Source organism: Otolemur garnettii, unplaced genomic scaffold, assembly GCF_000181295.1.
Source record: "Otolemur garnettii isolate 467f Iridium unplaced genomic scaffold, OtoGar3 scaffold00006, whole genome shotgun sequence".
NCBI lineage: Eukaryota > Metazoa > Chordata > Mammalia > Primates > Galagidae > Otolemur > Otolemur garnettii.
The window spans coordinates 36,495,075-36,519,102 of record NW_003852401.1 but is presented as its reverse complement, the minus strand read 5'-3'; positions in this window follow the sequence as shown (position 1 = coordinate 36,519,102).

Genomic DNA, 24,028 nt, shown 5'->3' with positions numbered 1-24,028 from the left:
TAGAGATTTTACAACTGTGAAATAGGTGTGATTTGGGAGTTTATACCATTGATTTTTAAAAGTGAGGACATCATCTTCTTTTGCCACCTTTTAACAGCCTGTCTCCTTCAGCGCTCTCAAATTTGTCCTGGTGTTTTTCTCTGCCTGCCTCTCTGCCTGCTTCCTCTTGCTGCCATTGATTGTGTCTCCCCGAATATCAAGTAAGTCCTCTCGTCAGCGTATGCTGTCCTTGAACTGAACAAAACCCTCACAAGCGGTCCATGAGCTGAGTCACTTACTTCTGTCTCCAGAGGAGTTTATCTCCCTTGACAAGGTTTTGTCTGGTTTTAGTGGCACAGTTAGTGACAGCCCATGCATGTAGCAACGTGTGACCCAGCTACTTGCCTCAAACTGCGAGGTCGTCAGAACTGTCACCCAGTCAGAACAAGTTAATTCTGCGCCAGCAGAAGGGCAGGCTGTAATAATACCAGGCCGCTGGAGAAGGTTCTGTCAGGCCAGGTGTAGCTGAGGCCACCTGGTGGGCAGAAACACATACTGACAGGTAGTAGGCCATTCCCAGGACCCAGATGGAAACTGGCTTGGTGATTTTCTCTGGGTTCTGCTCTTGGCACTGCCAGCTGTCACCTGAGAATGACAGTTTCCACAGGGACTATTTTAAGCTTAAAAAAAAACCTATCTTTTCATGGCAATGGCAGAAAATTGCCCTTGACCCTTTTCCTGTCTTCGTTCTTATTTTTCCCCTGGTAGCTACTGATAATGCTGACTGGAAAGGTGCCGGGTTTGTGGGGTTCCCTGAAGACGGTTGCTGATGAGCTGTTGGTCTCATCCAGGGGCATTTTCTCACTGTGTTATTTAAGAGTTTCTCCATTTCCAATATGGTGGGAGACAGATGTATGTGCTTTGGAGATGGGAGAATTAAGAGTTCATTCAGTAGATGAGGAAGAGAGCAAGTGTGGCTGTGTGGGGAGTTTCTGTTCACAGCACAGATTGAGAGATATGAAGGAGAAATGTTGACAGATACAGAGTGGGGACTCTAGAAGTTCGAGACCATTCAAGAACAAAATACAGACACAAAATTAGCTTACGCAGGAAGACCCAGATTTCTAGTTGAGGCAGAAGCCACATTTACTCTTTAGATTAGGGATTAATGACCAAAGTGTGTTTCATTTCCCTTTCTTTTTTTTAGCTAGCGGAGAAAACCTAGAACTATAGTGGACTTTGGTTGCAATTAAATAGCTGTGAAAACAAATGATTGTTTTCATCATTTTTTTTTCCTAGTGATATATAGGGGGCGTGTGATTCATGTTATATGTTTGCTTCTTTTGAGTTGCCTTAATTGTCTCCTGAAGTGATTTTAGGAATTGGTGAGCAAAGTACAATCTTTTTCAGACATTGAAATGCTGCCTTGTTGAAGACCCACTGACAGATTTAGTGACTCAACTCAGAGCCTGTGTAAATCAACTCAGGACACATCTGTGAAATACCACAGAAGTCATCCTGGTTGGTCCGGTGAAAAACAAGGATAGGAAACATCATATCCTATTGTTCCTACTAGGTATTTTCTAAGAGAGAAGATACGAAAGAGAGGTGTTCTAAAAGAAATTTCTGATGTAATCCTAAATGATTCCTATGAGGAAGAAAAGTGTAGGGCTGCTAAGGACATCTATGTGACTGCTGGAGCTGTTGCCCTAAAAACTAATCTGATCATGTTATGTTATTGTAAAATTCCATGAATTTGTGTGTGCTATTACCTCTCACTGCCACACTTTCCATGTATTATTTGCATGTCAAACTTTAATTATACTGTAAAATTCAAAAGAAAAGACCCCTCTTATATGAAGCATATGCCCCCATCCTCTAGGAGAGGTGTTGGGGCTTTGAAAATATGTATTTATATACTTTTAGTAAATTTATTGAGCTAGATCTAAATACATTAAATGGCTCCTTATATTTCTACCTTTTACACTAGACTGTGGCTCATGGAGGTTAGGAACCATGTATTATTTGTCATTTTATCTTAAGTACCTAGAGAATGTCTAGCCCAAGATAGATGCTAAATCGATGGTCAAAGGCTGAATAAAAGGAACTCTCAGATGAACTCCAGTGTGAGAAAATGTGTGAACAGATGAAAGGTCAAACGCCATCAGGGACGAATTTAAAAGGGCTGATATTTGCAATAAAAATGTATAAATGTTATGGAGTGAACTCTTAAGAATATCGTCAAGATTGAGTTCAAATATTTAAAGTATACTATAGATAATTTTAAAAAGCTTTTTTAAAAACTACTATGAACACAATGATTAGGACAGATGGCACAGTGTTAGGACGTGGCAGAGCTACTGGAAACTTGCTTCTGTGTTCTCTACCAGGGAGCGTGATGTACAAAGGCCTACTTATTCAAGAGCAAATATAAGATTATAAGAGAGCTGGGGTGCTTTCTGTAAATTCAAATCTCTGCCAGAAGAGATACAGTCTAGGGTTTGGAAATTGGTAGGTGATTACTGAGTCATTTGGAAGAGAAAAGAGGTCAGAGTCTTGCCGAGTCCTTCTCATTTTGTTTTTCAAATCAATCCAATTTCTCCATTCCTACTGTCACCACTGTTAGTCTACTTTATGTCCCAGTTACTAGTCATTTCCCAGATTATTGAATAGCTGAAGTCATATCTCTGCCTCTGGAGTTGACTTCTGTATATTTTCCATACAGAAGTCAAAGTAGTACAAATTCAATCATCTTGCTCCCTTGTTGAAACCAATGCAAGGACTTTTCATTTCACCCTTTATTGTGGCTACTCGATCTGACTCATGTGAGCCTCCTCAGCCTTGACTTTTACTCACCCTATCCTTCACCTTCCCCTCCCTTCCCTGGGGCTCTATCTTTATTAAACTTTTTCCAGCGTGCTTTGTTCTCTCTCTTCTGTTAAGCCTTTGCACAGGTTATATTAATTCACTAAAATAAATAAATAATTTAATAAATAAATAAGTTAAACATTAGGGGATACAAAGAAGAAAAAAGTCTAGGAAGAATTGTGATCTTCATGGACAGAGATAATCATTAATCAAATAGTCAAATACATGGTAACGTTGTAACAGGAGAAGGAGAAATATAATGCCATGAGAGTGTATGACCTTGTCAACCAGGCCAAAGGAGTCCCCGGTAAGAGATGAGGAAGAAGAGGGAGGAAGGAGGAAGAACAAGATTTGCAAAATCCTGTGTTCATGAAAGAGCCCTGTAGTAATGATGAGCTGGAAAAAGAAAGTCAGCAGGGCTGGAGTGGGGAGGAGGCTAGTTAGCGCCTGCACAGCTTGGTAGGCTGTGGTAAAGAACACCTGTCTCTGTACCAAAGGTATTGAGAGTCACCAACACATTTTAAGCAAGAGGAAGAGAATAAATTATTTCAAAAAGATCACTTCTGCAGAGGGGACTGGCTGGAGACTGAGGGGATTTGGGTAAAGCACTTGGCAGGGATGCTCTGGGTTGGATTAGGGCACCTGTGGAGAGAGTGGTTGATTTAAGAGATATTTGGGAGATAAAGTTAATAGGAAACTGTTGAAGAAGATCAGACTGGTTGATGAGTTTGGTGTCAGACAGAGTCTGAGGAGCCCCCTGAGCTGTGCAACAGGAGAGATCAAACATGCAGTAAGAGGCACCATCCTAGAGCCCAGGGAGGAGGTCAGGCTGGAGACATAAGCCTGTAAGACATCTTGGGTAAGTCATAAGTGAAGCCATGGACTTTCAGTGACATGGAGCATGAAGAACAGAAGACATGGGCTCAAGCTTTGAGCAAAGTCAACATTGGATGGAGGAGCAGGACATGAAATTATAAAGAGCACAGAAAGTCAGAGTGGTGAGAGGACTGGTATTATGTTGTGATATCACAGAAGCTAAAAGGTACAAGGGTTCCAGGAAAGAAGGAGAGACAAACAGCTGTGAGAGGGCCATGAAAATGACCACACACACACACAAAAAAAAAAAATACTCTTGGATCAGGTGACACAGGAGGTAATTGCTCTGAAAAGGAGGAGAACTTTGGGTTATAGCCTGAGGTACAGAAGATGTCAACAGCTGTCCCCTTTTCTCTTTGCCTGGTTGATACTCATCCAACCTTGGGTTTTCACTGATATACCTCTTATTCCCGGAAGCTTCCCGTGATGATTCTCGTCATTTTTTCTTTCTATAAGACCAGTCAGGTGCTTTCTAAACTGTGCTTGTGTAACATTGAACTTGCCCATCTTAGCACAAATCCTTTCATTTTGTGCTAATCCTTTAGTTATTTCCTATTTTTCTCAGATTCTTAGATAAGTCTTACACCCCCGTTGCCTAGCAAAGTGCCACACACTGAAGAGGTGCTCATTTATTATCTAAATAAAAACTGTTGAGTTTTCAAATTAGATAAAAAGCATGAACTGATGTGTTTTATGGAGATATTTCTCAAAGTAGAAAAAAAGTTTTTAAACAGATGATTTGTAATCATTTATATGAGAAACAGATTATTCCTGTGGCCAGTATGGGGTCCTGGACAACTACATATTTCAAACTAATTGAAGAATACTTTTTTTTAACAGAAGAAAGGAGGCTTCTAGATCATAGGAATGTTGTGGACATAACATATATATGAGTTTTAGCAGTTACCCATGATATCCATGTAGACCATGCAGTTTGGAAGATTCCTAACTGGCTGAGCATAGTGGACTATGGTTTGATGCTGCTTTGGGGAAAAGTCTTCTTGTCCATTCTTGGTCTTATCTTGTTTGAACTTAAGTAAATGGTCCACAGTCTCTGATCCGAAAGCTCTAATGTCAGATTTATTTCAGAATTTAGAATTTTGAGATGTTATAATAGTAACATAGAAAAATATTACTGTATATGTTCCCCTCACTCTATCTTATCAACTTGCTTGATTTTTTAGAATGAACAACAACAATAACTTTCATATTCATATGTCACTTTAGAGTTCCACAAACACTGTATTTTGTCCTCACATAGCTCTGGGAGGTAGGTAAGCTCTCCATTTTATGCACTGGGGAAACTAAGCTTCTGAAGCATGAGTCAGTAAGCCAGATTTTGAAAGAAGGTTTTTAGACTCAACTCAAATATTCTTTACCTCACCCCAGATAGCCTTCTCAGTCCTGAAGTGATATGTCTTCCATGTTTACATAACCTCTATGTGATTGCACACCTGTCTATAAAAATTGACATATGACCTTGGCAAAAATGTTATTTCATTCATCTTTGACTTCCTACAGATTTTAAAATATGGTTGATACACAACATTTGCTAAATTAATATACCTATTTCTGTCAAGATTTCTTAACAAAATTAGAGAGTTAGACTAGAATCCCCAAAGAACTTTTGTTTGTGATGTTAACCATATTAGAAATTAAAAGCAAAAAATTAGAAAGAATTTTTAGTTCATTGAAAAAATAATATATGTGAATAAATCACATAATTCATGAAATATAACTGTATTTTCCAAAATAAAAATAAATTGAGTGAGAAGGATGGCATTATTTTCTATATTTGCAAATCTCATTCATGTCTGGCTTGATAGAAGACAGATTTTCTTATATATTCCTGTGTGTAGTTTGTTATTTTTGTTGAAATATATGAAGAAAACTAGGCCTTATACAGATAACAAAGTTGGGAAAGGCAGAAATATATTAATGGTATTTTCAGATAATTGTGAATATTACTTCTGAATACCATACCAGAACTCGAAAAATGGTAGCTTCTTTAAAGTTAGTTGCTATGTGGAATCCAAAATCCTATTATTGAACTTTTCTTACTCTATTATATTAAAATCCATTAGTTTGTCTTTCAATTTGAGTAAATCTTTTTCCCACGCATAATTTTGGAACATTATCCATTGCTCACTTGAAAAATACTGTTTTACTGATTTATACAGATCGTCCAAATATTGACACAGTTTGCTATGTAAAAAACAACAAAAATCACATTAATTAATATTGTCACTGATTTATCAGGAGTCTTTAAGCAAGCTGTTATGCTTATGGTGGAGTATCCAAATTCTCCCAATTTGAATTTTCATTCAAAAGTTCAGATTTTATTATTGGCAATAAATGCTGACAGTTGTTTTACTGGAAGTGACAGGCTCACTTTGTTCATTCTTGATAAAATGTCTGCCAGGAACCTAGTTTGAATAACCATGGTATGATTGTCAGCCGTTCTTACAGGGGGAAAATGTTTCATAAAAAAAGTGGCTAGCACAAACTGCAATTCAAACAATTGCACATATGCTTTTCTTTGAGGAAACCTGCATACTTGGGTTTGCATCAGAAATGCTTTATGCCTACTTTTCATTTTGTCACATAGAATAGGCTGTGTGCTCAGGAGTTGATATTTAATAAATTTAGTAAAAGATTCTTAAGTGAATCCACTTGATTCTCCAGTTCTCCCTTCTTTTTTAATATGAGTGCTGCATACCTTAAATTATGCTAAAATGTTAGTCATTGAGCATACCACCAGGCATTAATCTTGTAACATCAGTGCAAATGTCCACATGATGGACAGGGAGAATGAAGTCTTAGTATTATTATAAAAATGTTCTTGACCCCATCAGTGTCCCCAGAAGGGTTTTCAAGGACTTCTGTATGTCTATAAATCACACTTTGAAAACTGCTAGCCTACCAGCCAAACTTAAGTGTTGCATCATGTTACCTACTTCCTAGTGAGGGTTCTGATTATTATTTTTTATTTTTTTATTAAATCATAAACACATAGATTATGTATACATTAATGCAATTATGGGGTACAATGTGCTGATTTCATATAGAATTAGGAATGCTTACATTGCATTGGTTAATATATACCTCATCTTGTTTACTTAATTATTGTGTTAAGACATTTATACTCTATACTAATAGATATATACTCTTGCATTATGCACCATAGGTGTGATCCCACCATTCATCTTCCCTTGATCTGACTTCCCCCCGCCCCTCCCATTCCCCGTCCTCCCGCCTTCATCTTGGGCCATTGTTATGATCTATTCTTCATATGAAAGTCTGAGTGACTGTAAATTGGTTTCATAATAGTATTGAGTACATTGGATATTTTTTCTTCCACTCTTGAGATACTTTACTAAGTAGGATATGTTCCAGCTCCATCCATGTAAACATAAAAGAGGTAAAGTCTCCATCTTTTTTAAGGCTCCATAATATTCCATGGTATACATATGCCACAATTTATTAATCCATTCATGGGTCAATGGGCACTTGGGCTTCTTCCATGACTTGGCTATTATAAAGTGAGCTGCAATGGACAATCTGGTGCAAATATCTTTGTTATAAAGTGATTTTTTGTCTTTTGGATATACACCTAATAAAGGAATTGCAGGATCAAATGGCACGTCTACTTTTAGATCCCTGAGTATTTTCCATACTTCTTTCCAAAAGGGACATGTTAGCTTGCACTCCCACCAGCAGCGCAGAAGTGATCCCTTTTCTCCACATCCATGCCAACATCTGTAGTTTTGGGATTTTGTTATGTGAGCCACTCTTGCAGGAGTTAGATGATATCTCAAAGAGGTTTTGATTTGCATTTCTCTGATTATGGATGATGAGCATTTTCTCATGTGTCTATAGGCCGTGCACCTATCATCTTCAGAGAACCTTCTGTTCAAGTCCCTTGCCCACAATGAAATGGGATTACTTGTTCTTTTTTTATTAATAAGTTTGAGTTCTTTGTGGATTTTGGTTATCAAACCTTTGTCAGAAGCATAACCTGCAAATATCCTTTCCCATTCTGAGGACTGTCTGCTTGGTTTACTTTCTGTGTTCTTGGCTTTGCAGCAGCTTTTTAGTTTGATCAGATCCTAGTAATGTATTTTTGGTGTTGTTTCAATTGCCTGGGGGGTCCTCCTCATAAAGTATTCTCCCAGGCCAACTCTTCAAGTGTTTCTCCTGCACTCTCTCCAAGAATCTTTATAGTTTCATGTCTTAAGTTTAAATCTTTTATCCAGTGAGAGTCCATTTTTGTTAATGGTGAAAGATGTGGGTCCAGTTTCAGTCTTCTACAAGTTGCCAGCCAATTCTCCTGGCACCATTTGTTTAATGGGGAATCTTTCCCCCAATTTATATTTTTGATAGGCTTATCAAAGTTCAAATGACAATAATTGTTTGGGTTCATCTCTTAGTTCTCAATTCTATTCCATACATCTACCTCTCTATTTTTGTGCCAATACCATACTGTTTTGATCACTATATATTTATAGTATAGTTTGAAGTCTGGTAGAACGATTCCTCCTGCTTTGATTTTATTTCTGAGTAATGTCTTGGATGGTCAAGGTTTTTCTGGTTCCATATGAAACAAGTACTATTTTTTCCAGATCTTTAAAGTATGACTGTGGTACTTTGATAGGGATTGCATTAAATATAAATTGCTTTAGGTAATATGGACACTTTAACAATGTTGATTATTCCTATGGCATATTTTTCCATTTGTTAACATCTTTAGCTACTTCTTTTCTCAGAGTTTCATAATTCTCTTTATGGAGATCTTTCACATCCTTTCTTAGGTAAATTCCCAAATACTTCATCTTCTCTGGCACAACTCTAAAGGGAATAGAGTCTTTGACTGTTTTTTGACTTGACTATTATTGGTATATAGAAAAGGTACTGATTTGTAGGTATTGATTTTATATCCTGAGACACTACTGTATTCTTTGATCACTTCTAAGAGTTTTGTGGTTGAGTTCCTGGGGTTTTCCAGGTATAAAATCATATCATTTGCAAAGAGTGAAAGTTTGATCTCCTCTGACCCTATTTATACACCCTTTATCACCTTCTCTTGCCTGACTGCAATAGCTAACACTTCCATTGCAATGTTAAAAAGCAGTGGAAACAATGGGAAACCTTGTCTGGATCCTGATCTGAGTGGAAATGCTTCCACATTTACTCCATTCAATATTATATTGGCTGTGGGTTTGCTATAGATAGCCTCTATCAGTTTAAGAAAAGTCCCTTTTATACCTATTTTTTTAAGTGTTCTGATCATGAAAGGATGCTGGATGTTGTCAAAGGCTTTTTCTGCATCTATTGAGAGAATCATATGGTCTTTGTTTTTTAGTTTGTTTATGTGATATATTATAGTTATAGATTTACGTATATTGAACCAACCTTGAGACCCTGGAATAAAACCCATTTGGTCATGGTGTATAATTCATTTGATGTGTTGCTGGATTCTGTTTGCTAGGGTCTTATTGAATATTTTTGCATCTATGTTCATTAAAGATATTAGTCTATAGTTTTCTTTTCTTGTTGGGTCTTTTCCTGGTTTGGAGATCAGGGTGATATTTGCTTAGTAGAATGTGTTGGGAAGTATTCCTTCTTTTTCAATGTTTTGGAAAAGGTTAAGTAATATAAGTACTAGCTCCTCTTTAAAGATTTGGTAGAATTCTGACATGAAGCCATCTGTTCCTGAACTGTTCTTTTTTGGGAGATTTCGTATAGTTGATTCTATTTCAGTAATTGATATAGGTCTGTTCAGCATTTCCAATTCTTTCTGATTAAGTTTAGGAAGTTGGTGTGCTTTCAAGTATTGGTCAATTTCTTTCAGATTTTCATATTTCTGAGAATAAAATTTTTTGTCGTATTCATTAAGGATTTTTGGAAATTCTGAGATGTCTATTTTTATTTTGTCTTTGTCATTTCTGGTTGATGGTATTATGGACTTTAATTTTCTATTTTTGGTTAGTTTAGCCAAAGGTTTATCAATTTTGTTGAATTTTTCAAAAAACCAACTTTTTGATTCATTGATCTTTTGAATAATTCTTTTGTTTTCAATTTCATTTAATTCTAACTTTAGTTATTTCTTTTCTTCTGCTGGGTATGGGGTTGGAATGTTCATCCTTTTCCAGTTACTTAAGATGTCCCATTAAGTTATTGACTTCCTCTCTTACCATTCTCTTGAGGAAGGCTTGCAACACTATAAATTTCCCTCTTAGGACTGCCTTTGTAGTATCCCACAGGTTCTGATAATTCGTGTCTTCATTATTGTTTTGTTTCAAAAATTTGGCAATTTTCTTCTTAATCTCATCTATGACCCAGCTATCATTCAGCATAAGGTTATTTAGTTTCCATGTCTTTGTATGAGTATGCAGATACCTGTTATCGGTGAGTTCACCTTTTATTGCATGATGATCCGAGAAAATACAAGGAATAATTTCTATGCTTTTGAATTTCATGAGATTAGACTTGTGACCTAAGATGTGATCAATTTTGGAGGATGTTCCATGGGCTGATGAAAAGAATGAGTATTTAGTTTTGTTTGGATGAAATGTTCTATAGATGTCTGTTAAATTCAAAAGTTTTATGGTGAAATTTAAGTCCAAAATTTCTTTGCTTAGTTTCTTACTGGAGCATCTATCCAACACTGCCAAAGGAGTGTTAAAATCTCCTATTATTTCGGTGCTGAAAGATATTAAATTGATCATGTCTGTTAGGGTCTCCCTTATAAATTGAGGGGCATTCTGGTTGGGTGCATACATGTTAATAATTGACATCTCATCATGTTGAGTGTTTCCCTTGACAGATATGAAGCAACTATCCTTGTCTTACCTTACTTTCATTGGTTTAAAGCCTAGTGTATCTGCAAATAAAATTGCCATCTCTGCTTTTTTCTGATTTCCATTTGCCTGGATTACAGATGCCCATCCTTTCACCCTGAGTCTATATCTATCTTTTAAGGTAAGATGAGATTCTTGTATGCAACAAATATTGGACCTGAGTCTTTGTATCCAGTCAGCCAACCTGTACCTCTTAAAAGGACAGTTAAAGTCGTTCACATTAATTGAGAGTATTGATAAGCCTGGTAGTATTTTGGGTGTCAAGTTTTTCAAAACTCCAATGGACATTTTGAATCTTTTCACCACTGTGGTAATTGGGTTTTGGGCAAGAATTTCAAAGTGAGTTTACTTTGGTGGTAGAGTATTGTGCTGGTCATTATGAAGGATAGGTGTGAGGATATCCTAAAGAGCTGGTTTGGTTATGGCAAATTTCTTCAACATGTGTATGTCATTAAAGTATTTAACTTCTCCATAATAAATGAAGCTCAATTTATCTGGATACAGGATCCTGGCTGACACTTGATTTGTTTTAGGAGATTGAAGGTTAATGACCATCCTCTTGTGGCTTGAAAAGTTTCAGCAGAAAGATCTGCATTCATTCTAATATTCTTCCCCTTATAGGTTATGATTTCCTTACGTCTGGCTGCTTGCAGGATTTTCTACTTCATATTGATTTTGGCAAAGTTAACAGTGCCATCTGGCCCCATCACACCAAGCAGGTGCCCAGAGTTTCAGGCAGTAGTTCTTTTTTTTTTTTTTTTTTTTTTAGACAGAGCCTCAAGCTGTCCCCCTGGGTAGAATGCCGTGGCATTACAGCTCACAGCAACCTCCAACTCCTGGGCTCAAGCGAGTCTCTTGCCTCCGCCTCCCAAGTAGCTGGGACCACAGGCGCCCGCCACAACGCCCGGCTATTTTTTGGTTGCAGCCGTCATTGTTGTTTGGCGGGTCCGGGCTGGGGATTCGAACCCACCACCTTAGGTGTACGTGGCTGGCGCCTTAGCCGGTTGAGCTATAGGCGCCGAGCCCAGGCAGTAGTTCTGAATGGGACCTTTGTAAAGCTCTAAGGGAAAAGCCACAATCACCAGTCCAGTTCTTTGGTAAAGGGATGGTTAATTACAACTCCAGGAGCCCTCAATTCAATTTTACCTGGCCAACTTCTCTAGCCAAATGATGAAAAATAATCATGGGGTGGAATCAGGGGAAAAACTCTAGCAACATGAATAATCAGAGTAGATTAACTCCCCCCAAGGAATGGCAAAGGTGACACAACAGAAGATCCCATTCATAAACAAATGGCCACGATGTCTGAAATCGAATTCAGAATTTGGATTGCAAATAAGATTAACAGAATGGAGGTAAGGATGGAAATAGAAATTCAAGGAGCAATTCAAACATTGTCTCAAGAATTCAATGAATTCAAAGACAAAATCACCAAAGATTTTGACACATTGAGGCAAGAACTTGTAGCCCTCAAAGATCTGAGAAATACAGTAGAATCCCTCAGTAACAGAATGGAGCAGGCAGAAGAAAGAATTTCTGACATTGAAGACAAAGCTTTTGAACGCTCCCAAATGCTCAAAGAATAAGAGAAGTGAAGAGCAAAAACGAATCATTCCCTGAGAGAATTGTGGGACCACTCCAAAAGAGCAAACTTTTTTTTTGTTTGTTTGTTTTTAGAGACAGAGTCTCACCTTGTTGTCCTTGGTAGAATGCCATGGAGTCACAGCTCACAGCAACCTCCAGCTCTTAGGCTTAGGCAATTCTCTTGCCTCAGCCTCCAAAGGAGCTGGGACTATAGGCACCCACCACAACACCCAGCTATTTTGTTGTTGTTGTTGTTGTTGTTGCAGTTTGGCCGGGGCTGGGTTCGAACCTGCCACTCTTGGTATATGGGGCCAGCGCCCTACTCACTGAACAACAGGTGCAACACAGTCACCACAATTATTTTCTCTAACTGAAAAAGCAAGACTTTGTAGCCTTCATCCTCTTGTGACAATTCATCCAAGCCTGTTGCTTCTACTGTCATATCTGTGTGGATAATCCTCAAATCAAGTCCTAAAAAGTCATAGAACTTTAGTAGCCTGATGGCTCATTTAGTCAACTTTCTCATTTTATTGGTAATGGTGGAATTGAGTCCCCAAGAAGCCAAATCATCACCCTAATCACATAGCTAGCAAGAGATGGAGTCAGAATATAGCACAGATATCCAAAAAATAACATAAGGTTGGTCACTTGATAGTTCAATACCATAATAGGCCTAAAGATTCCAAGAACTTCAAAAGACACATTACAAATATATTCATATAAAATGATGGTAATGATTAAAACCTTTATTTGTCTCTTTAAAAAAAAATGATGGTAATGATTAAAACCCTTATTTGTCTCTCAATTTAAAAAAAGGATATAGGGTCTGGCTTTCTTATTTGAGTAATACTTATTGCCTATACCATCATATAAAATGATTATCTTGAATACCTACCCAAAACAACCATGAAAAAACATTTACCAGGATTTATATAACAAAAAAGATCATTTTGAATGAAATACAAATAATTGGCCTACATTTTATTAGCACTTAAAAGTCAATTATCCTTTCACAACAGAAGTGAAAGCAGGGACATTGTCAGGCTTTTAGCAATAAATTTACACATTTGTAGCTCATAGGTCACCCAGGGAGCTTTCTCCAGCTGCTAGAGGCCAGCAGATCAATTGTGAGAACAATTGGTTTCTAAATTTAGGAGAATCCAACAATGGAAGAATGTAGAGATTATCATCATATTGCCCTCCCCCAACAAAGGATGCTACAGTCCCTGGGCTTTTTTTATCTGCTTGAACAAAATAACTGAATTACTGCAACAATGTCCTTGTTGAGCTCCCTGACCCACCACTCTTGTCCTTCTAATCCAGCCTACATTCTCCTACATAGTATCAGACATTTCTGCCTGAAATGTTAATCATGCCAGCCACTGCTCAAAATGCTCAGTGATATAGAGGCCAAGAAAGCCAAAGCTAGAAGATGCCATCTGTGGCAGGATCCTACCCCTGCATTCATGGCCACTTGAGGACTTATGGGCACAAACAGACAAAGGTGATGCAATTATCCTACTTTAGCCAAAAAGCCAAATGGGTGACGGGGAAGTTGACCTTCCAGTTTGCCTGGTACATCCCAGGGTATACCTATTACCGCGGCTAATCACATACCCTCTTAGCTCTCAGAAATGTCTTGGTTTGGACAAAACATGTTATGATAACCCTAGTTATGGCATTGTGATGCTACATGCCTGCCACCAACAGAAGCACTTTTCACCAAGTCATAGATGCTGCAAGGAACCTGCCCATACAGCTTCTAACAGCCTTCTAACTTCATCCTCCCCCAGCTCTCTGCCATAGCAGGAGAGTGGGGAGGATAGGAGGTAGTATCCAGCAAGTCAGCAGGCTAAGGCTAACTCAGCCCCACATCCTGATGTTACTTCCCATCTTTTCCTTACATGCTCTTGGCATCTTGTGATTCTCCATCCAAAATGCAGCATTCAGACCTTACTACACTGCTTGATGCTTGACTGTATCCTGCCTGTCCAGCATCACTAGTCAGCAACTAAGTACCCAGAATATACAGTCCCACGTATCAGGGAGGGGAGAGGTACCTGCCTCATGATGCATAGGGAAAGGGGGTTGTCCCCAGAATACCCTGGTTAATAGATTTTTTAAAAATTTATACACACACACACACACACACACACACACACACACGCCAGAAGATGTAACCTTGCTTAATCCTGAAACATTCATAATTCTAAATCCTTGATGATTACATGGAAGACCTAGAATATTTCCCCTAGCTATTCCTACTGAAGTTGTCCTAGCAAAAAGGAATTTTAAAATAGAGTCAAGTTCCATCTGTTTTGAAAGTATTTTGAAAATAAGCCTTATAATCCTATTGTCATGTGGCCATTCATATTTTGTGTATTCCCTTCTGATCTTTGTCTTGTGTAAAATATTTTCACAGTCTCCATCATAGTACGTGTGTATATATATATACACTATGATATATATATATATAATTTTGTACCAAGCTTTGACCAAGACCTCTTTTCCAAGTTATTGGAGTTGTCAATTATAAAAACATAGCAATAATTTTTTCCATTGATAAATTACAATTTAATAACTTCTCTGGTTGTAATAGTTAATTTCAGTCTCTTAGTCCCTTTTTCTACTAGTACAAGGCATTTTGCTAGGCACTGGGAATAGTAAAATTTAAAAAATAAAATTGCTTTTACTAGGCAAAAAATATTGGATTCTTTTTGAAGACCAATTTTATCACTTAAGATATACTTGAACAGCCCTGGTACTATCTTCACATATGAGTCACAAACTTGAAGAAAATTTTTAAAAAGAGGATCAGAAAAAATGAGAGAAGATAAGAAAGGGAAGGAGGAAAAAGAGGAAAGAGGGAAAGTGAGAGAGAGAAGACATGGTAGGGAGAAAAGGGGGAGGGAAGACATAATTACAAGGATAAATTGAGGGTCTTTACTTCTGTTCTGACATTTGCTTCATGTAAATGATAGAAATACCATACCAATTCATTTGAATACATGTCAAGTCTCTCCATGAATGATAATAAATGTCAGCATTATTCTAATATTTAAAAACAAAAGCTATCTATAATTCAGACATGACCCTTTCCCCATTGTCTTACTCCATCATGTAAAATATCCATTGTCTGGCCTTTAAGTCTTTATACGCCCAGCCTACACAGCCAAACCAATTATTCTCCCTTTCTCCACACAAAACCTCATCTCTAGTCAGAACTACTTATGGGGAAACACAGAGGGGTTGCATTTTCAGTAAAGGAGGAGTAGTTTTTCTCAGCATAAGCCTCTCATAGCTAAGAAATGATAAGCTCTGGACAAAATTTTGAAAAGTAAAAAATGACCTCAAGGCATGAGAGAGTAACTAAAAATATGCATGAATTAGAGAGTAGAAGACCCTTGAAAAAAGGGAAATGAACTGGATGAGATCACTCTTATACCTTTTTCTTAAGAGAATTCCCCAGTCTAAGGGATGCTCAAGCAGAGCCGCATCCTTAATGCCTGACCGTGTCTGAGAACAGACTGCAGGCCCATCACAGTCACTGGGAATTGAGAAAAGAAAGTCAGAAATGGAAGAAGCCATAGGAAGTAGCCCCAAAATCTGTATACAAACTCTCCTAAGATCTTCAGTTGAACTTTGTGTGACATTTGCACAAGGGACCCAGCATAAAGCAACAGCTGAAAGGCTAAAAGAGTCGAGCAGAGCTATGTGGTGCTTCCCCTTGCACAGTAGGTAGAGTCTGAAGTGTGAATGTTTCTGAGTTAGAGGGCTTTGGCAAGCATCTTGAATATTCCATTGAAACCCCAGAAGGGCACATTTGGGCACTAAAGTGTATGTCTCTGAATTCAGGAATTCATCCAAGTAATATCAAGGGCAAAATCAACAAAACCACTTTAATAAAACCAAACTTCTTTAAGTATAAGGGGATTTGCCAGTAACTTAATTATATAGAAAACCAAAAACTATTACTCTTCAATGGAAGAAAAAAATCATCCAGAGATTTTACAATAATAGATCATCTGTAATGTCCAGTATACAGTAATTAAACAGACGTACAAAGAGATGGGAAATTGTGATCTATCATCAAGAGAAAAGATAGTCAATAGAAATTGATTCTGAAATGACCTGAAGGTTAGAATAATCAAATAAGGACTTTAATGCAGTTATTTGAATACTATAAAGGACTTAAGGAGAAACTTGTCAGAATAACAACACAAATGAGAAATATCAACAGAGGAATAGAAAACATAAAAATGAACCAAAGGGAAACACTAGGACTAAAAAAAGGAAATATCTAAAATTTTAAATTTCACGGAAAGGGCTTAACAACAGATTGGAGACTACAGAAGAATAAGTCAGTAAACTTAATATAATAATCAATAAAAGTAATTCAATATGACAAACAGAAATATTGACTCAGAAAAATAAACAAAGCTTCAGTGGCCTGAGGGGCAGTCATAAGCTATCTAGCACATATGATTAGAATCCCAGAAGCCCAGGAGAGAGAAAATGAGAAAAAAATATTCAAAGAAATAATCCCTAAAAAAATTCCCAAATATGGTGAAACACGTTAACTTACCATTCCAAAAAAATCATGTGATCTCAAGTAGGATTTTTTTTAAAATCATACCCAGAAACATCATAGTTAAACTGTTTAACACTAAGCATAGAAAAAGCACTCATGGTGGAGAGGGAGACATTAAATACAAGAAAATGACAATACAAATTAAAACTGAGTTCTTAGCAATAATTATGGAGGACAGGAGACAATAGAATACTTTTTAACTGACAAATAAAAGGGACCCAAAAACTACCAACCCAGTATTCTAAATCAAGTGAAAATATTCCTCAAAAATGAAAACATGATAATGACATTTGTCAACGGAAGTCAAAATTATAAGAAATGATAAAAGAAATTCTTTCAGCTAAAAAGAAATGAAAGCAAATGGAAACTCAGATCTATAGGAATAAAAACAATCAATAATGATAAATAGGGGAATAACTATAGATGCTGATTCTTTCCTTTCTCTGAATTCTTTAAAAGGTAAGTGTCAAGTTAAATAATAATAATTACATAGCATAGAGGGTTCATGACGCAAATACATATAAATATATGACAGATACATGGCAAAGGCCAGGATAAATGAAATAATATTCTGATAAGGTTCATATATTTTACAAGCAATGGTATAGTACTCACTCTGTGGTGAGTTAAGAATATTACATACGCTAACGCCTAGAATAGCTACAAAAATTAAATAACATGTAGCTTGAAAGATAACAGAGGAAATAAAATAAAAAATTAAAATAAATATCTGATTAACCTAATAGAAGGCAGGAAATGAAGAAGAGAGAAATAAAAAATGTGGAATCAATAGAATGGTAACTCTATATCCAACCATACCAACAATCACATTACTATAAATAATAGAACTAAACGCTATCATGTCAATAATTGCATTAAAAATAGGAGAACAGGGTTTCTGGTCCAACTTGTAAAGAGATTGGAAGTCATCACTGCCTTATTCACAACAGGAAGAAAGCTGAGCAAACTGAAAATCAACAACTCTTGTTAGATCCATCACAGAATTGAGGTTACGGAACAAAAACTGGAGAGAGAGGTAGAAACAGGAGCAAAACTTGCAGCCGAAGCCAGTATCTTTAAACTATAATCGACAAACTATTAGAGGTTCCAGGTAGACTAGCCTGAGAATTAAAAATTTTAGGGGATGGACCAACAGGGGACCCCACACTTACATGAGTTTAACCTCCAAGAGTCTCCACTTGTTCTCACCGTGAAGATCAGAAAGAAATCAGAATCCCCTTGTGCTTCAGGAAGGAGGAAGGGAAAAAAATCATTCTGAAATAACCCCCCAGCTCTCAATTCTCCCTCACAAGGCCTGCCCTCAAGGGAATCTATGTGATTAGAGCCTACCTGGTTGGGGAAGGGGAACAACTAGCTCCAACTTCTTCCAGCCTTCCATAGGAAGGAAATAAAACACCAAAGTATAGGACGAGGAGTTGTGCCCTTCTCCTATGCTTTACTCCCACATCAGTGAGATTCCTGTATAATGACAGAGGATGAAAGCTAAAAGAATTGCAAGCTTCACACCCTAATAAAGAGTCCACTAGGACTACAAAAAACAAAGAGGAGACAAAAACAAGCACGCCAGGTGAAATTTCAGCCTCTGATGCCACAGCTACAGCAAATAGTAAACACAGTCTAACTCCTACTCCGATAAACATAAAACCTCACATTCAATATCTATCTCAGTTATTTTCCCCAGTTACATCATGTCCAGCTGTCAACAAAAAATTGCAAAGCATACTACAATGAAAAACCATGGTCCCATGATATTAAAAACAAAATAAAAGCATCAGAATTAGACTCAGGTAGGGCAGAGACTTTAGAATTATTAGACCAGGAATTTAAAACCACTATGATTACAGACATACCTCTTGTTTTGTTGCACTTGTCATTATTGCATTTCCAAATATTGCATTTTTTTTTTTTTTTATAATTAAAGGTTTGTGGCAACCCTGCATTGGGCAAGTCTACTGGCACCATTTTTCCAAAAGCATGTCTGTGTGTCCCATTTGGGTAATTCTCGAAATATTTCAAACTTTTCTGTTACTGTTACATTTGTAATGGTGCTCTGTGATCAGTGGCCTTTGTTTTGGAACACCATGAACCACGCTGATAGAAGATGGTGAACTTAACAGATGAATGCTGTGTGTGATCTGACTGCTGTGCGCTGCCCAACCAACCGGCGATTTCTTCACACACACCTCCCTTTCCTTAGGCCTCCCTATTCACTAGGACACAACGGTATTGAAATTAGGCCAGCTGATAACCATACAATGGCCTCCAAGTGTTCACATGAAAGAGTCACTTTAAATCAAAAGCTAGAACTGACCAAGTTTAGTGTGAAAGGCATGGCAAAAGCTTACACAGACCAAAATGGAGGCCTCTTGCACCAGTTAGCCAAGTTGCGAATGCAAAGAAAAAGTTCTTAAAGAAAATTAAAAGTGCTTCCCCATTACACACACATATATATGATAAGAAAGCCTAATAGTCTTACTATTGATGTGAAGAGTGTTTTAGCTGTGTGGGTAGAAGATCAAAGCAGCCACAACATTTCCTTAACCAAAATCTAATCTAGAGAAAAGCCATAATTCTCTTCAATTCTCTGAAGGTTGAAAGAGGTGAAGAAAATTTGAGACTAGCAGAAGTTGGTTCATGAGGTTTAAGGAAAGAAGCTACATCCAGAATATAATAAAAGTGCAAGGTGAGGCAGCACGTGCAAATGGAGGAGATGAGGCAGGTTATCCAGAAGATCTAGCTAAGATGGTTGATGGAGGGCTCTGTGCTAAACAACAGGTTTTCAATGTAGATGAAACTGTTTTATATATTGGAAAAAAAAAGTCATGTGGGACTTTCATAGCTAGAGAAGAGAAGAGAATGCCTGGCTACAAAGCTTCAAAGAAGAGGCTGACTCTCCCTCAGTAGAGGCTAATGCAGCTGGTGACTTTAGGCCATTGGTTCTCAACCTTCCTAATGCTACAACCCTTTAATACAGTCTCTGTGGGTCACAACCCATAGGATGAGAACTGCTGCTTTAGGCTGAAGCCAATGTTCATTTACCATCCTGAACATCCTCGAGGCCTTGAGAGTTATGTGTAATCTACTCTGCCTGTGCTCTGTAAAGGGAATAACAAAGCCTGGATGACAGCCCATCTGTTTACAGCACCGTTTCCAGAATGTTTTAAGCCCAGTATTTCTGACTTGCTCAGAAAAAAAAAAGATACCTTTAAAAATGTTCCTGATCCAGGCTTGGTGCCTGTGGCTCAAGTGGCTAAGGCGGCAGCCACATACACCTAAGGATGCGGGTTCGAATCCAGCCCAGCCTGCCAAAAAACAAAAATGATGGCTGCAACCAAAAAATAGCCAGGCGTTGTGGTGGCCACGTGTGGTCCCAGCTACTTGGGAGACTGAGCCAGGAGACTCACTTGAGCCTAGGAGTTGGAGGTTGCTGTGAGCTGTGATCCCAAGGCACTCTACCCAGGGGGATAGCTTGAAGCTCTGTCTCAAAAAAAAAAAAAAAATGTTCCTGATGCAGATGATGCACCAAGTCCTTCAAGAGCTGTGATGAAGTTGTACAAAGTGATTAATGCTGTTTTCCAGCCTGTTAACGTCCATTCTACAGCCATGGATCAAGGAGTAATTTTAACTTTCAAGTCTTACTACTTAACAAAATATATTTTGTTTCCGGTCCAACATGTAAAGAGGTTAGAAGTCATCACTGACTTGCTCACAGCAAGAAAAAAGCTGAACAATCTGAAAATCATCAACTCTTATTAGCTGCCAATAGATAAGGATTCCTCTAGTGCAATAATTTTCAACCAGTGTGCTGTGAGAGGTTAGGTGTGCCATGAAAATTTTTAAATATCATTAAGTTATTTTCAAAAGAAGTTCAAAGCACAGTAAGTATATTCTCTTTCTTTGCTCTTTTTTCTAATCAACAGAATTCAAGCGTGACACAGTTGTTTAACTATAGGTTCAAGTGTGCCTGAGATTAAAAAGATTAAAAAACATTGCTCTAGTAAGTCTACACAGAGTAAATTGAAAACCCTCTGGAAAGGGCTGACCATTCTAGATGCCATTGAGAACATTTGTGATTGAGGAGGAATCAAAATAGCAACATTGACAGGTGTTTGCAAGAAGCTGATTGCAACCCTCATGGATGAGGGCAAGGGGTTCAAAACTTCAGTGGAGGAGGTAACTGCATTATGTTAGAAATAGCAAGAAACTAGAATTAGAAGTGGAGCCTGAAGATGTAAATGAATTGCTGCCATCTCATGATAAAACTTGAACAGATGATGAGCTGCTTCCTATGGACGAGCACAGAAAGGGGTTTCTTCAGACAGAATCTATTCCTAGTGACAAAGCTGTGAACTTTGTTGAAATGACAACAAAGGATTTAGAATATTACTTCAACATAGTTGAGAAAGCAGCAGCAGAAGACTGATTCCAGTTCTGCAAGAAGTTCTTCTGGGAATAAAGTCCTACCAAACAGCATTGCATGCTACAGGGAAATCTTTGGTGAAAGGAAGAGTCAATCAATGTAGCACACTTGGCTGTTGTCTGATTTTAAGAAATTTCCACAGCTACCTCAATCTTTAGCAGACATCACCCTGATCAGTCTCTAGCTATCAATATTGGGGGAAGACCCTCCACTTGCAAAAAGATAACTCACTAAAATCTCAGATGATGGCCAGGCACAGTGGCTCACACCTGTAATCCTGGGAGGCCAAGGCAGGTGGATTGCTTGAGTCCAGGAGTTTGAGACCAGCCTGGGAAAAAGTGAGACTCTGTCTCTACTAAAAATATAGAAGAAACTAGCCGGGCCTTATGGCAGGTGCCTGTAGTCCCAGTTCCTTGGGAGGCTAAGGCAAAAGGACTGCTTAAACCTAATAGGAAGCTGAGGCAGGAGGATGGCTGAAGCCCAGAGTTTCACGTTGCAGTGAACTATGATGATGCCATTGTATTCTAGGGTGACAGAGTGAGACTCTGCTGATGAGACTGTTAAATCGTCAACGAGTTTAAAAGTTTAAACAGTATTTTATAAAGCAGTGGTTCCTGGCTTGGCGCCTATAGCTCAACCGGCTAAGGCGCCAGCCACGTACACCTAAGGTGGCGGGTTCGAATCCCCAGCCCAAACCCGCCAAACAACAATGACGGCTGCAACCAAAAAATAGCCGGGCATTGTGGCGGGCGCCTGTGGTCCCAGCTCCTTGGGAGGCGGAGGCAGGAGACTCACGTGAGCCCAGGAGTTGGAGGTTGCTGTGAGCTGTAATGCCACGGCACTCTACCCAGGGGGACAGCTTGAGGCTCTGTTTCAAAAAAAAAAAACTGTGGTTCCCAACCTTCCTAATGCTGCTGCCCTTTATTACAGTTCCTGTGGGTCACGACACACAGGTTGAGAACCACTGTAAAGTTAAACATGTATCCAATCTATAAAACCCAGCAATTCCATACATAGATATTTACCTAAGAGTAATGAAAATATTTGTCTACAGAAATACAAAATGTTTATTAGTCCATCATTTATAATAGCTAAATACTGGAAGCAATCAAAATGTCCATCAACAGGTAAATAAACAAATCATGGTGGTCTTGTATATTCATACAATAGAATACTATTCAACTGTTAAAAAAAAAAAACTTACTGACAAACAAGAATGCATTCCAAAAACATCACAACAAATCAAGGAAGCTATGTTCAAAAACAAAATACAGTATGATCTCTATTACTATGTATTCTGTAAGATGTATAATCTATATTACTATATTCATGTCTAGAACAAGAAAAACTAATCTATGGAAAAAGAAATCAGAAAACTGAGTGGCATGAGTGAAGAGGAAGAAACTTTCTGAGATGACAGAAGTTTGTAACTAGCATATAATTATGGTAGTTACAAAAGTACACATATTTATCAAAACTCATCCAAGTATACTCACAAGACCTATGTATTTTAATTTATGTAAATTTTAACCTTAAACAAAAAAATTAAAAACACAGAAACTGATAGGCCTTTAGAGACTCTCAACATTATTCTCCTCACAAAAATACCCTTTTATATCCCTTTCTCCATCCAAAACCAATGAGTCCATCCAGTCCCCCCAAAAGGTATTTCTCCCTCAGAAGGATCTCCCCAGGGTTCTGGTTTTCCTGGTGTTCCCTCCTCTCTGACGTGTTAAATATGCTTTAACTTCATCTCCCCTAACAGAAGGCAAGTTTCGTGAAGGCAAGGATTCCATGTGGTTCTTTCTTTTGTACAACCATGAGCAAATGACAATGTTAAGAGCACAGAGGACATGGGATCTAATTTATTTCAACACTGGTCAAGGTCCTTCCCTGGGCAAAGCACTGTGCTAAGTGTTGCAGGAAAGTTTCAAATGGCTGAAACACAGAACTGGCCCTTAAGGCAAATGCTCCAATGGAGGAGATAGGCAGGCGGCCAAGGCATCATGATCCAAGGAAAGCTGCGAAAAAGACAAAAGTATCCCATAAGAATTGAGGACAGAAAATCACTTCCAACTTGGGAAATCTGGAAGCTCTTGCTAAAGAAGTTTTAGTTCAATTGAGGTTTAAGAGAAGTGATAATAGTTTCCACTCCCTGAGTGCATGGTGCCAAGAGCTTACATACAACATGCCATTTGATCCTGATAAGAATCCTGAGGTTGGTTGTGTTATTTTTCCATATTATTGATGATGAACCTGGATTGCATAAGTCATGCAATGAGGCTATATGACTGGTTTGTATCTAGTAAGTAGACTCAAAGCCAGAAGAGATGTCTCACTCTGGAACCTGAGCTCTTAGCCACTACTCTAATTATATATTGAAAAAGAGAACAAGGGCATTTCAGGAAAAAAGTCATGAGGCAAATCACAAAAGAGAGTGCAAGGAGCAGCAGCATGAGATAACTTGTTACAAATTAGGGATATTGGTGCAGGAGCAGATTATGAGGCTGAAATTTGTGAATGTTTTGGCACATACCATAAGTTTTGGCACATACCATATCCTTGTTGAGAGCTTTTTTCCAGTAGTTTTTGTAAATAATAAGTTAAGGGACCATTTTCTTTTCCTTTCCTTTTTTTTTTTTTTTTTTTTTTGTTGGGGATTCATTGAGGGTACAGGAAACCAGGTTACACTGATTGCATTTGTTAGATAAAGTCCCTCTTATAATTGTGTCTTGCCCCCAAGACGTATGTCACACACTGAGCCCCCTGCTGCTCTCTCCTTCTCTCTCTCTTCTCTTCCTTTCCCCCACCTCCTCCCTCTTTCTCTCT